This window comes from Scylla paramamosain, unplaced genomic scaffold (assembly GCF_035594125.1).
Source record: "Scylla paramamosain isolate STU-SP2022 unplaced genomic scaffold, ASM3559412v1 Contig108, whole genome shotgun sequence".
NCBI lineage: Eukaryota > Metazoa > Arthropoda > Malacostraca > Decapoda > Portunidae > Scylla > Scylla paramamosain.
Genome location: NW_026973773.1, coordinates 179039 through 192127, shown reverse-complemented (window position 1 = coordinate 192127; position 13089 = coordinate 179039).

Here is a 13089-nt window from a genome sequence, read left to right as displayed (position 1 = left end):
CTAGATACATGAAGCTTGTTGTATGTGTTGTGATTCCTTGTAATGTGTTTGATAACTGATTACCTACAAAACTAAGACTACACAAGATATATGATGGGAAAATGGAGGAAGCCTGACAAGCACTGCATGGTATGGGAACTGTGCTGAGATTTAATATGAAATATGGCTAAATTCCATACCGTCATATTCAAGAAACAAAAATTGAAAGAAAGGAAAGCACCGGGTAGAGAAAATCTGAAAAGTATGGCAGTATAACGTTTGAAGCTGAGAAATGCGCGTTTGATAAATACGTCCCTATTATAATTTAAAGGCAAAAATTTGAAGGATGATGCAGAGTAGAAGAAAACACCAGATAGAAGAAATTTGCATGGCATCACAGATATTTCAATGGCATGACAGTTAATACACAAGTTTGAAAGATGAACCTGATCAAATATTTCTGTATCTCTGCGCTCATGAAGAACACAAATAAAAAACTTACAATTTGAAAAGAAGAGTCATTTTAAACTTTGATCCGTAACTTTTAAGTTTATTAATTTTATTCATAGTCAGTTTATGGTTCCAGAGAAACAACAATTTCAAATCTAGCCTATCTTTTTGAAACCCACTGTATAATGAACACGTCATATAAGGGAAAGAATTTTGTAGCCAAATACATGAGGAAATATTATACAAGAAAATATTTATCAGATGAATCACAAATTAGGAAAAGAACTATTTGAAATAGTCCAACTTTGAGGTGAACTGGATAAAAAAATAAAATAAAAATAAATAAATAAAAAAAAAAATAAATAAGTAGTTTAATAGAACAAAGCAGTATTAGAAAAGTCTAATGCAAATTTAGAATGGAAATGTGTGTGTGTGTGTGTGTGTGTTTGAGAAGGGGTTATGTCTTTTTGAGTGCATGACCATTGTTTTGGCTGCCTGACTAGGTTTTTGAGTGTCACCAGATTTTTGAGTGCATCACCAGTTTTTTGAGTGCATCACCAATTTTTTTGAGTTCATCAGCAGTATTTTTGAGTTCATCACCAGTATTTTGAGTGCCACCAGTTTTCTTGTGCCACCAGTTTTTTTTTTTTTTTTTTTTTTTTTTTTTTGTGTCATCAGTATTTTCTGCATGAGAGTGCGTGGGTGTGCATACAGCGTTATTAAAGGTAGGTAAGTAGGTAGGTGTGTGTGTGTGTGTGTGTGTGTGTGTGTGTGTGTGTGTGTGTGTGTGATAATGAATAAAGGAAAATAATGACCAATCGTAGTTAAGAAGCCAATTGCTACTCAGCACAGTGAATAAGCAGAGGGACCACAAAATAGCAGCCACGGACACACCAATCCAACATGATTTTACGTGCTTATATAATATAATCTCAAATTCACTTCCTTAATTATCACCTCAGTAAGCTTAATCAGACGTCAATCACCTGGACAAACAAGCAACCAACTTACCATCTGGTCAGCATACTTCTCTCACCTGACAAGTTAAATCACTTTACCTGCAGTCTAATCACCCTTGCAGCTTATTCCCTCGCAAAATGCTAAACTTCTATAACTTCCCATCTGATCAGCATATTCATCTCTCCCCTGATAAGCTTAACTACTTAAGTGATGTAATCACCATCTGTTCAACCTAATCACACCTACCAACCTCACCTGGTCAACCTATATCAGCTCAAGCTAATCACATTACCTAACGTGGCTTACCTAATCCCCATACCTGGACAAACCTAACCCAATCACACCTATCCATTTTAATCCTCAAGTCTTCAACCTAATCATTCACAATCTCACGGGTTACACATTAATTCCACGCACTGAGTAATAATTTAACATTCTTTTCATTACCAAACTCTTACCTTCACTCCTTCACCGCCTCCTTCAGCCTTCCGCCACGAGACCACCGCACCTCGACCTCTCTCTCTCGCTGCGAGTCGTGGAAGGGACCGAGCAGGGCCGCCAGGCTGGAGGAAAACGAGACAATGATCCCTATTCTGAAACACTTCTGCGCCGCACCTCCACTAAACTAATAAGACTCTAAATGAAATTACATAGGTTTTCAAAGATGTTTTCATGGTTCTAGTGACAGATTAACACGATTTTTGTATTATTTACAGAAGAAACGCATTTGAGAACTCGGATAATCATCTCTGTGGCATTCGAAAAAAGAAAAAAATGGTGAGACAACAAATGAAGCGTTTCAGAATACGTAGCTATACTCGTAATATAAGTTCTTTTTCTATCGCTGGTATTAATTTGTGTGCGTTCGTATGATTGCTGGCTTGTATAAGTAAAGTTATGGATTGTTTTGAGAGTTTTATTAAAAATATCGATGTTTTTTTAAGTTTGTAATTAACGAGTGTGAATGATTGTAAGTCTCTCTCTCTCTCTCTCTCTCTCTCTCTCTCTCTCTCTCTCTCTCTCTCTCTCTCTCTCTCTCTCTGACTAAATATTATTCGCATGTAAGATGAACTCCCAATATATAAGAGTACGATAAGTAAATTGATTCGGAATTAAAAGAAGTTTCTGAGAGATTATGAATGAGTGCCAGACCCGTGAACGAGACGACACAATGATTACTGGATTGATATACGTACTACACAGTTTCCTTAATAGATCAAAAGACGAAAAAGAAGAAAAAAAAAAAAAAAAACGTTATTAAGAAAGGTCATTTGATCTTAGAAAACTTATTATACTGATCAACTGATGATGATAATAACAGTGAAGGAAGGAAAATAGGAGGAGGAGGAGGAGGAGAAAGTGCAGGTAATAATATAGGAAAAACGAGATAGTAAATAGTCATAGGAAGTGAAGGTAGTTGTAATAGTAGCAGTAGTAGTAGTAGTAGTAGTAGTAGTAGTGGTGCTGGTGGTGGTGATGTGATGGTGTTGGTGGTGATGGTAGTAGTAGTGGTGGTGGTATTATTATTATTATTAGTATTAGTAGTAGAAGTGAGGTGTTGGGTGTCATACGCGACAAGAGAGACGAACAAATCGAGATAACGAACGAAGCAGTGATGAGGGAACTGAAACGTGTGCGAGTGAGTAAAGCCACGGGGCCGGATGGGATACCAGCTCGGGCAATTAAGTACTGTGCGGAACAGCTGACTCCGGTGCTGACACAACTGTTCCAAGATTCCATCGACCAGGGAGATGTGCCTCATCTATGGAAACTCACAGAAATTAAACCCATTGCCAAAACTCCTTTTCCGAATACTTTTAATGATTTTAGACCTGTTGCCCTCACATCTAATATTATGAAATGTTTGGAGAATATTGTTAGAAACCTTTTATGTGATAGAATGGAATGTTTTAGAGACCAAATGCAATTCGCTTACTGTAGAAATAGAAGTGTTCAAGATGCAAGCTTAACTTTTATGAATGATATTAGCAAACACTTAGATCAAAGATATTCATCAATTAGAATTTTATTTATAGATTTTAGTTCAGCTTTTAACACTATACAGCCCCATATACTTTTAAGGAAACTTTTAGCGATGGGCTATAACAGTAACCTTTTAAACTGGATTTTTAGTTTCTTAGCAAAAAGGCCCCAGTACACCAAAATAGGCAGCACACTGTCCAACAAAATCATTACCAACACAGGTGCACCTCAGGGATGTGTGTTGTCCCCAGTATTATTCACCCTGTACACAAATGACTGTAGGAGCGTCTTTGATGACTGTAACATAATCAAATATGCCGATGACACAGTAATTATAGGAAAGATATTGAACGATGACTGTAGAAATTATGAAACTCAGGTACGAAAATTTGTTGAGTGGTGTACAGATAACTATTTAGTACTGAATGTTAAGAAAACCAAAGAAATGATAATAGATTTTAGGAAAAAGCTTACAAATGCACCAGATCCCATCAGTATTAATGGAGAACCTGTGGAACGGGTAAAAGAATATAAATATCTTGGGATTGTGATTGACGATGAACTCAAAGGCAATGCAAATACAAATCTAGTCATTAAAAAGTGCAACCAAAGACTTCATTTTATCAGAATTTTAAATAACGTTCATGTAGACAAGAAAATAATCAGCTTGTTTTATAAATCCACCTTAGAGTCAATTTTGAATTTTTCTGTCACTACCTGGTACAAAAAGCTAACTGTATCAGACAAAAATAAGCTAAACAAAATAGTCAAAAAGGCTAAAAAGTTAGGGGCAACAGTAACATTCATAGACAATCTATATCAAGAGGCAGCATTAAAACAAGTTCGGAAAATAATGCAGGACCAAACTCATCCTCTTAATAATTGTTATATGTTTTTAAGGTCAGGACGAAGGCTGGCACTGCCATTGATAAAAACGGAGCGGTACAAGAAAACTTTTGTCCCCAGCAGTATTGTGATTTTTAACCATTTTTACTCATAGAAACTCTTTTAATGCTTTTTTGTGACACACTTTTATTTATATATAGTACTTCTGGAGCCTGTTTTTTGCCAAAAAGAATTTCACATGTATGCATATATGTATAACAATGTGACCAATAAATTATCTTATCTTATCTTATCTTATCTTATTAGTAGTAGTTGCCTTTGCTCTCACCACGACTGTTTTTGAGGCTACAGAGATGATTAGCTCGGTTTTCAGGCATTTTTCCTGGCTTTTTTATTTTTTTTTATTTACACAATTCAATTTTCTCCTTTTATATTAAATCGATGCTTTTCTTTTTTCCTGTTAATTATTGTGCTGTTGCAGATCGCGGAATAAAATAATGTTTCTTTTGATATGTTCATGTCTCGCTGCTCTCGTTATTCTTTTTTTTTTTCTTTATCGCTTGTAAAGTATTGATAGTCTTTTCTGTTCTTTATTAACGTTTCAAATTACCAAGGACAATAATACTTTTTCATCTATTTACATTTTGTTGTTTTGTGACATTTAAATATTCAGACTTTTACTCCGTAGAGTAAAACATCGATGCTTCTTTTTCCTAACTAATAAATGTTCTTTTGAATTGCTAGGTACATATGATAAAGATTTCTTCCAGTCACTTAAATTACTTAAATGTGTGTGTGTGTGTGTGTGTGTGTGTGTGTGTGTGTGTGTGTGTGTGTGTGTGTGTGTGTGTGTGTGTGTGTGTAGTAGAAGTAGTAGTAGTAGTAGTAGTAGTAGTAGTAGTAGTAGTAGTAGTAGTAGTAGTAGTAGTAGTAGAAGTAGTAGTAGTAGTAGCAGCCCTCCGCCATGATGGCGGAGGGCTGCTACTACATGCATGAAAATGCATGAAAATTAATTAATGCATGTAAATCTTACTTCTAATGCATGAAATCTTATTTTGTTTATTCATAAATTTTTAGGGTAATTTCAAGCATCATAAGCCCTCACCTATACCTGTCGTCACTGCTAAGGGTACCGTACCGCCTTGTGTCCTTTCATGCGATTATTAGCATATGTACAAGGCGCGACATACCGAGGCTCAGGTAATACCAGCGGCGGTAAATTTAGTGCTAGAAATCAATAACCTGAGCCTGCCTCCAAAGAGCGCGGCGAGAGACCCTTCCCGCCGGGCCATCCTGGGAGGCTTAGCGACGCGTGACACACACACACACACACACACACCAAGCCATGCGTTACATCCCTTTGAGGAGGTGGTGGTGCCCGCGGCGGCTCTCACCGGCAATAATGTTGGCGGCAGTATATGTTGAATAAGAGACAGACAGCCATTTGCAACAAGCCAAAAGCACTGAAATCCACTTTGCATTCAAAACATCAGAGTGACTCGAAGGCTACTAGACTCACAAGAGAAAAAGAAGTAGGAAAAAAAAAAAAAATCTGCATGTAGTGTTTGAAAATGTAGCAGAGGAAAAGGTTTGAATCACGGTGGACAAAGACAGCTTAAGAACTGGGTGGAAAAAAAGCTTGCATGTACTCTCCTTGGTTTCACTTTTAACTTTTTTTTTTTTTCATGGGAGAAGTTGTGATGGGAGGAAGTCGCATCAGACTGCACTCCTTTTCCCTCCATGTGCTCTGTAGCGGTGTTGTCTTGCTTGTTGTCCACTGTATACAAGGTGTAACGCGAGTTTCTGCAAATACTGAATGACATGAAGGAACGTGTAACTCTAAGTAGGAAATGTTCTATACACATATGCATTTTAAGGCTTTGTTTACCCGTTAGGTTAGAGGAGTTGAAAATGTATGGGACTCGCTAGTGCGCTGCTATGCGTGTGCTGACGTGACGGACAGACGGCTGCATTGTCGCAGTCTCGGAGGTGCCACTTATTTAATCTTATTTTTTGCAGGCTGTGGAATATTGCAGTATCTTATAACAAGACAAATTATATAAAAAAGCACGTAATTTACCGATAAGTATTACACGACAACATTATTGCGGTGATTATAAGTACTCCTTTAAAATGCTACGTGGCATCATCACTCAGCTCTTTTCAAGGTCGCTCGGACTCGCTGCCCCCTCCTCCCTCGCTTTGATGATGCCACTTAGCATTTTACAGGAGAGAGAGAGAGAGAGAGAGAGAGAGAGAGAGAGAGAGAGACTTTAGCAGACAACCAACATCTGGGGGCTGCTGCACTGAGGTAATCATGAGGTGAATGAAAAAAAAGAAAAAAAAAAAAAAGAAAAATTCCCCTACCAGATACCAGATTCAGGAAATATATCTTTCACAATATTTTCCCGGTGAGGAACACGTGAGTGAGGAGCGCTCGCTCGGGGCTGTTCAGTGCAGGGACCAGACAGTGTTCTGAGTCAGAATAATACTATATACGTGTGCACTAGACTTGTATTGTGACACTCAATGACAAGAGTACGAAATGAATGAGTGGGTGACCAGCTTATAATTATGTACTACCTCACCCTGCTACACACACACACACACACACACACACACACACACACAGATAGATAGATACGTGGTGTATTGACCATAACAAGTAATACAATAATAATCAGTTCATGACACATACTCTTGCTTACAAACTTTAGTATCACGATCCATCATGACAAACACACACACACACACACACACACACACACACACACAGTATATCTTAACACAATACATTTACCTCAAAGAACTATGGAGACCTTATACAAAGATCACTAAGAGATTGGTGGTGCCTCAGAGAAGCCCTGACCCTGCCTCAAGGAAACGGTTGCCTGCTTTATGACCCGAATCACGACAAGCAAAACCCGTGACAGCAACAACAGGAGTGACAGACAGCACGCGCCGCACTTCATCCAGCGTTCCATGAATTCTGGAACGATATGTCAGGCTCTCTGCCTTCTATTTGAGTTGTGTTGTTTCAAGAGAGGAAAATCAAGACACTTCCGGGGCTACTCTGCCCTAATCCACTGGTAATTTTCCATGCAGTTGTTTGGGAAAGTGATAGCTAAGTGATATTTATATTTTTTTTAAGCTATTACGAGAGCTTCGGCTCCTTCACACGCATAAAGAGTAGCATGCTCACAGGAGCCAGACAACTTTGAGGCACTGCGTACTTGTCCACCAGGAGCCGATGGGGCCAAGAGTGTGAGTGATGTGTGGACAAGTATGTGGTGCTCTGTCTGGGCCACCCCTTGTGGGATTGCCGGCCTGGCATATAGACAGATAAATTGATCTACTTGTATACGTGTAGTATGTGTGCGGACAGGCACGAATGTAGGAAAACCACAGATATTACGATACTATAACAATGTCAAAGTATTGTGTACGTACACAGCCACCAACATTAACCCAGCCACCGCCTTCTCCCGCCCCGTGTGCCCGTCCTTTCCACTACTGCTAAGTGACTTTTGTCGAAGGTTTCACTTTTACTTTCAAATATCAACATGACTTTTTAATAGTCATGTATTTTTATCATCCGAAACCCATATATTTTTTTCCTTATATTCATACATGTATCATCTATCAGTTCTATATTTTTGTTTTTGCTTATTTAGAAATATATACTTTTTCATAATTCATCTTCCATTCATAATTCATCTTTTTGGTAATCTGTCTGCACCTGTTTTTCTCCATCTTGCCCCCGGAGAGAGAATAAGAGCACATCACAGTAATTTTTCCTTTCCCTCCCTCCCTCATTTCTTTGTCCTCACAGTTCTCTCCCTCCCTCTCTTTTTCTCTCTCCTTCCCCTTTCCTCTTCCTGATCTAATCCATTCTCTCATAACATAAGAACATTCTAAGAAGATAAGGAACGCTGCAGGAAACCGTCAGGCCTACACGTGGCACTCCCTGTACTGTATGACCTGACTATGCTTCTAGTGAACCCTCCGTCTTTTTTTTCTTCCTTTTCATTCCTCGCGTACTAAAACCTTATGTATCCTTTGTTTTCTGAACTATTTCGTCTTCAGGCTCTTCCCAACCACAGCCCAGTAACCTTTGCTTTTTACTCCAGTAATATTTGTACCGCAAGAACTTCACATTATCACTGTGCGTTGTAACATTACTGCATAACAGGAGTAAACTGGTACAGAACACACATACAGTTAAGAACAGTCACACGGAGCGTGGGAGAAACACTTGGCTGGCTGGCAAGGAAAAAGAGAAGGAACAACAGCCTCATCTCTCCTTTCCCAGTCATGTAAGAATGTTCTGTGGTAAATAATTTGTTCCATTGGATGCACACTTAGCATATCTGAGGTGCTGCGGTGCAAGGGAAGTCTAGCTTGTGTTTTCTTGTCTTCTATCTCATACTTTTATACTTTCAGTTTTATCTTTTCCTTTGTGTAAAACAGTACAACATTGTGACCTAAAGGTGTGTTCTTTCTTCTTTTCCTTTGTGTTGCTTTGTGGCGGCGAGCCGCAACACTCGGGGGTATTGAAGGAAAAAGGAGCAAGGCACATAAAGGCAAGGCAGCGCCAACAAGACTCGCAACACGGGAACCTCTTCTATTCTAGGTGGTTGATTTTTTAAAATTTCTAGAAAACTTCGACGCTCAGATATGGCAGTAAGACAAGCGGTATGTAGTGTGGGGTAGGGAGGGGCCTGCACGCTGCCAAAGCCTTGAATGGAGTTTGGAGTGGGGTAGGGTAGGAGGTTTTTCTATTCGACCGCTATGTTTAATCTTTTTCCCCTTTCTGGAACACATATATGCTAGTAAACCCCGTGGTCTCGTGCAGTGTGGAGAAGGCAGGGGCTTGCAGACCTCCTCCACGCTGCAAAGCCTCAGTGGAATGTGGAGAGGGGAGGGGCGTGCAGGCTTCCTCCACGGTGCAAGGTATTGGTGGAGTGTATGAGCACATCCGCTTTAAACTGCAGCAAGAGGCGGAGCAGCTGCCCGTTCATCGTGAGGAAGGAGTTGGTGGTCACCGCGGGAAACTACGAGTACTTATTAAGAGTTACTACTCTGTCATAATACGGCGTTACATCTTCTTAAAACAAGGGAAACGAGGCGCCAAGTAATGAAGATATTCTGAAGCGCATTGGTCTCTCGTAAGGACTATTTTCAATGGCTACAAAGATGACAAATCGTGTTCTTATGGGGGTTTCTCTCACTGATGATGCAGAATCCATCCTAAACTATAAATACAGTCATAAAAACACACTTGAACACCATAGTAACTTCCACTAGAGGCTATTAAAAGTTGCCAATATAAGATTCTGAGAAGTAACACTTCCTGCACAGGCGCGGCCAAGACAGCGCGACTCGGCGACACCTCAGGCAGCAGGGAGCCGCCACATTCTACGAAGCATGCAGAGCGTTAGAACAATATTGTGAAACACTTCTGCGCCGCACCTCCAATACATTCAAAAAGCTCTAGTTGAAGTCACACGCGTTCCTAATGTGTCTTTACGGTTCTAGTGACAGATTAACAAGATTTCTATATTATTAACAGGAGAAGCACTCGTATGAACTCAGCTAATCATGTCTGTGGCCTTTGAAAATAGTCGTGGTGGGAGAGCAAAGCGTTTCTGAATACGGACCTGTTAAACTGTCACTAGCGTTATTAATCTGTCACTAGAACATAATAAAAAAAATAAAAAAAGAGAAACACCCTTAAAATCCGTGTCACTTCAAGTAGAGCCATATGAATGTATTGCACATGCGGTACGGATGTGTTTTTATATATTGCCCTTACGTGAGGCGCGTCCTTCCCAGCGATGGGCGGCTGCTACTCCCCTCAAAAGCCGCATAACCATCGCAGTAATGCCTTCGCTGGAAAGGCGATGTAATGACAGGAGGGCGCAGGGGATGGAGTGTGAAGGCCAGCAGCGCCTCGCAGTAGCCACACTGCCAATAAACAAAGGGATTTTCACCTTAAACCCAAAATTGGTAAACAAACACCAAACAGTTGCTTCAGATATTTCCATGCGTCGTGTTGGTGAGTCAATCTGTAAAGCTCCATGTGCAATACTTCGTTATTTATCACTATTACTACTGCTGCTGGTGTGTACTACTACTACTATCACTGCTGCTGCTACTACTACTACTACTACTACTACTACTACTACTACTACTACTACTACTACTACTACTACTGTTTAACACTTCATGACAGTTAAGTAAAAATCATCCACAATTTCCACCTCAATAGTGATTTGTTCAGGCAGGAACTTTACATATTCGCATCCACTAAATCATAATTAATAAGCATTTAGCACCCACGAATAAATCCATTCATTTATACCCGATCAGTGTCAAATGTATTCTCCTCTTGGAAACAAATTACCCCATTGTTATTTACAGGAGGAGCTGAAAAGACAAGACCATAGTGGATATAAATACTCGTACCTGGGAACCATTAATCTGTGTATACTTCAAAACATGACTTCCATTCTCTATCCGTTCACACCTGACTTTATCAATCAAATGACTTGTACGTCTTTACATAATAATAATAATAATAACAATAATAACAATAATAATAATAATAATAATAATAATAATAATAATAATAATAATAATAATAATAACAATAATAATAATAATCGGTTTATTAGGATATAGGCAGTAGAGAGAGAGAGAGAGAGAGAGAGAGAGAGAGAGAGAGAGAGAGAGAGAGAGAGAGAGAGAGAGAGACACAGAAACAGACAGACAAAGAAAGATTGCGTGTACTAGTATGTGTATATATTATGTATTAAAAAAAATGTTAGAGGAAGAACATAAAAAAAAAAAAAACAACTTTCCTCGTTGCCTGGCGATGGATGACAAACAAATGGGACAGTTATGAAGGGACGCTGCGAGGGAGTATCAGGCCATGAAATACACGGCGGCCACCTCGAGGCTCGCGTGCTAATGAAAGTAAGTCCCGCCCGCCGCAACACAGTGTGCCATGAAAACCCGCGAGGAAAAATCCAAAAATATAACGTTAAATTTCAAGACCCAGGGGTGGAAAGGTGGAGCAGGTAAAGGCACCGCTGTTATAAGCACCACATGATTTTCCATGATGTTTTGTGTGTAAGATCGTCTCTTAGTCACTTTGTCATATCCTTTATACCACTTTAAAACCTCCATCAAATACTTTCTTAACCTTCTTATCGTATCCTGACTACTGTCTCTAAAAATTTTGCTTGTCATCCATGTCATATTCCCAGTAGTCGGGGGCGTCAGGCCATACATAGCACACACTCTCATCCACACTAATCCGGCCAAAGGCGTTCCAGACACAGGGATGCTTATTGTATTACGGCACGCTGTCTCGGGGCATCTTACCGTTGCTGCCGGGTTACAAGACCACAACTCCGCGGTTTGTGTCACGTAGCTGCTCGTATTCTCTGCTGAAGAACAAAGGAGTACAACGTGAAGGGAGGCACGCACAAGATGTCTTCGAGCGATAGGGTGTTTTCAGCTACACAAGCATTTGAAAGTAGATATAAATAAAATAAATAAATGAATGATAAATAAAAAAAATAAAGATGAATTAATAAAATGTCCTTGCTAATTATGTTCTAAAGGTATTTTACTCTATTTTAACATTGTTATTTTTAGTATTATGCGTGAAAGGAGCCGGACTGGGGCACAAAAACACCGGGGAAGGAGAGATGTCCATTAATTTATCGCTCTTTCTTAAAAAAAAAAAAGAAAAACTTAACTCAACAAGAGGTTGTTTTGGTCCGGTGACTTTTCTCTCCCCTTCCCTCATTATTTTTCTCTAAGTCACAATTTTTTCACTTGTACTCACATGATCTAGGACTTGAAAGTGTCATCCTTTTGTCTAAAACTTTCCTCCTTCCAGTTTCCTACTCGCTTCTCTCACCCACAGTCTCTTAAGTTCTACTCTCACTTACTCCAAGACTAGACAGATTTTTTTTTTTTTTTTTTGGTCCAACATATTTCTCCGCTTCTCGTTTTCTTCTTACTTCTCTCACTCACAAAGTCACAATCACTCAATTTCCATCTATGCTTACTCCAGAATTTGACAATATTTTTCTTGTGTTTAAAACTTCCTTGCTTCTCGTTTCCTTCTTGCTTGTTTCACTCACCGCCTCAATCTTCTTTGTTTTCTTTTCATAAATTTCGACATTTGTTTACACCAGGACTTTAAAGTATCCTCCTTTTGTCTAAGTCTTCTCTGGCTCTTGTTTTCTTCTTGCTTCTCTCATCCACACCATCTTAATTTTTCTTTTCTTTCCTGTAACACTACACAATGTAACACTCCAACACCTTGGCGGCCTCATTATGGTGAACTTGACTGTGTGTGTGTATGTGTGTGCACGGGCGCGCCTTTCTACCTGTCTGTGTTTCTCATTTCCGCCTCGCCGCACTCCATTTTCTTCCTTCCTCTCTTTCCTTCCTCTTTTTGCGGCTCCGTAATTTTATTTTCTTTACTTGTCTACTTTTATGTGTATATTCCTTGCTGACGGCTTCTAGTTCATTCCCTTTCTTAAATTTCCTCTCTCTCTCTCTCTCTCTCTCTCTCTCTCTCTCTCTCTCTCTCTCTCTCTCTCTCTCTCTCTCTCTCTCTCTCTCTCTCTCTCTCTCTCTCTCTCTCTCTCTCTCTCTCTCTCTCTATATATATATATATAGTCCGTGTTACTGTTTTCTACCTATGTCTTTCTGTCGGTCTGCAGTTCTTTTCACTCTCTTATTTGTAGTGCAGGAGCATGCGTCCTACATATCTATATTCTACTCTCTGTATCTGATCAGTGACTCTCCCTCGCCAGTCACAGCTTCCCACCCAGTGCAGCACCATGT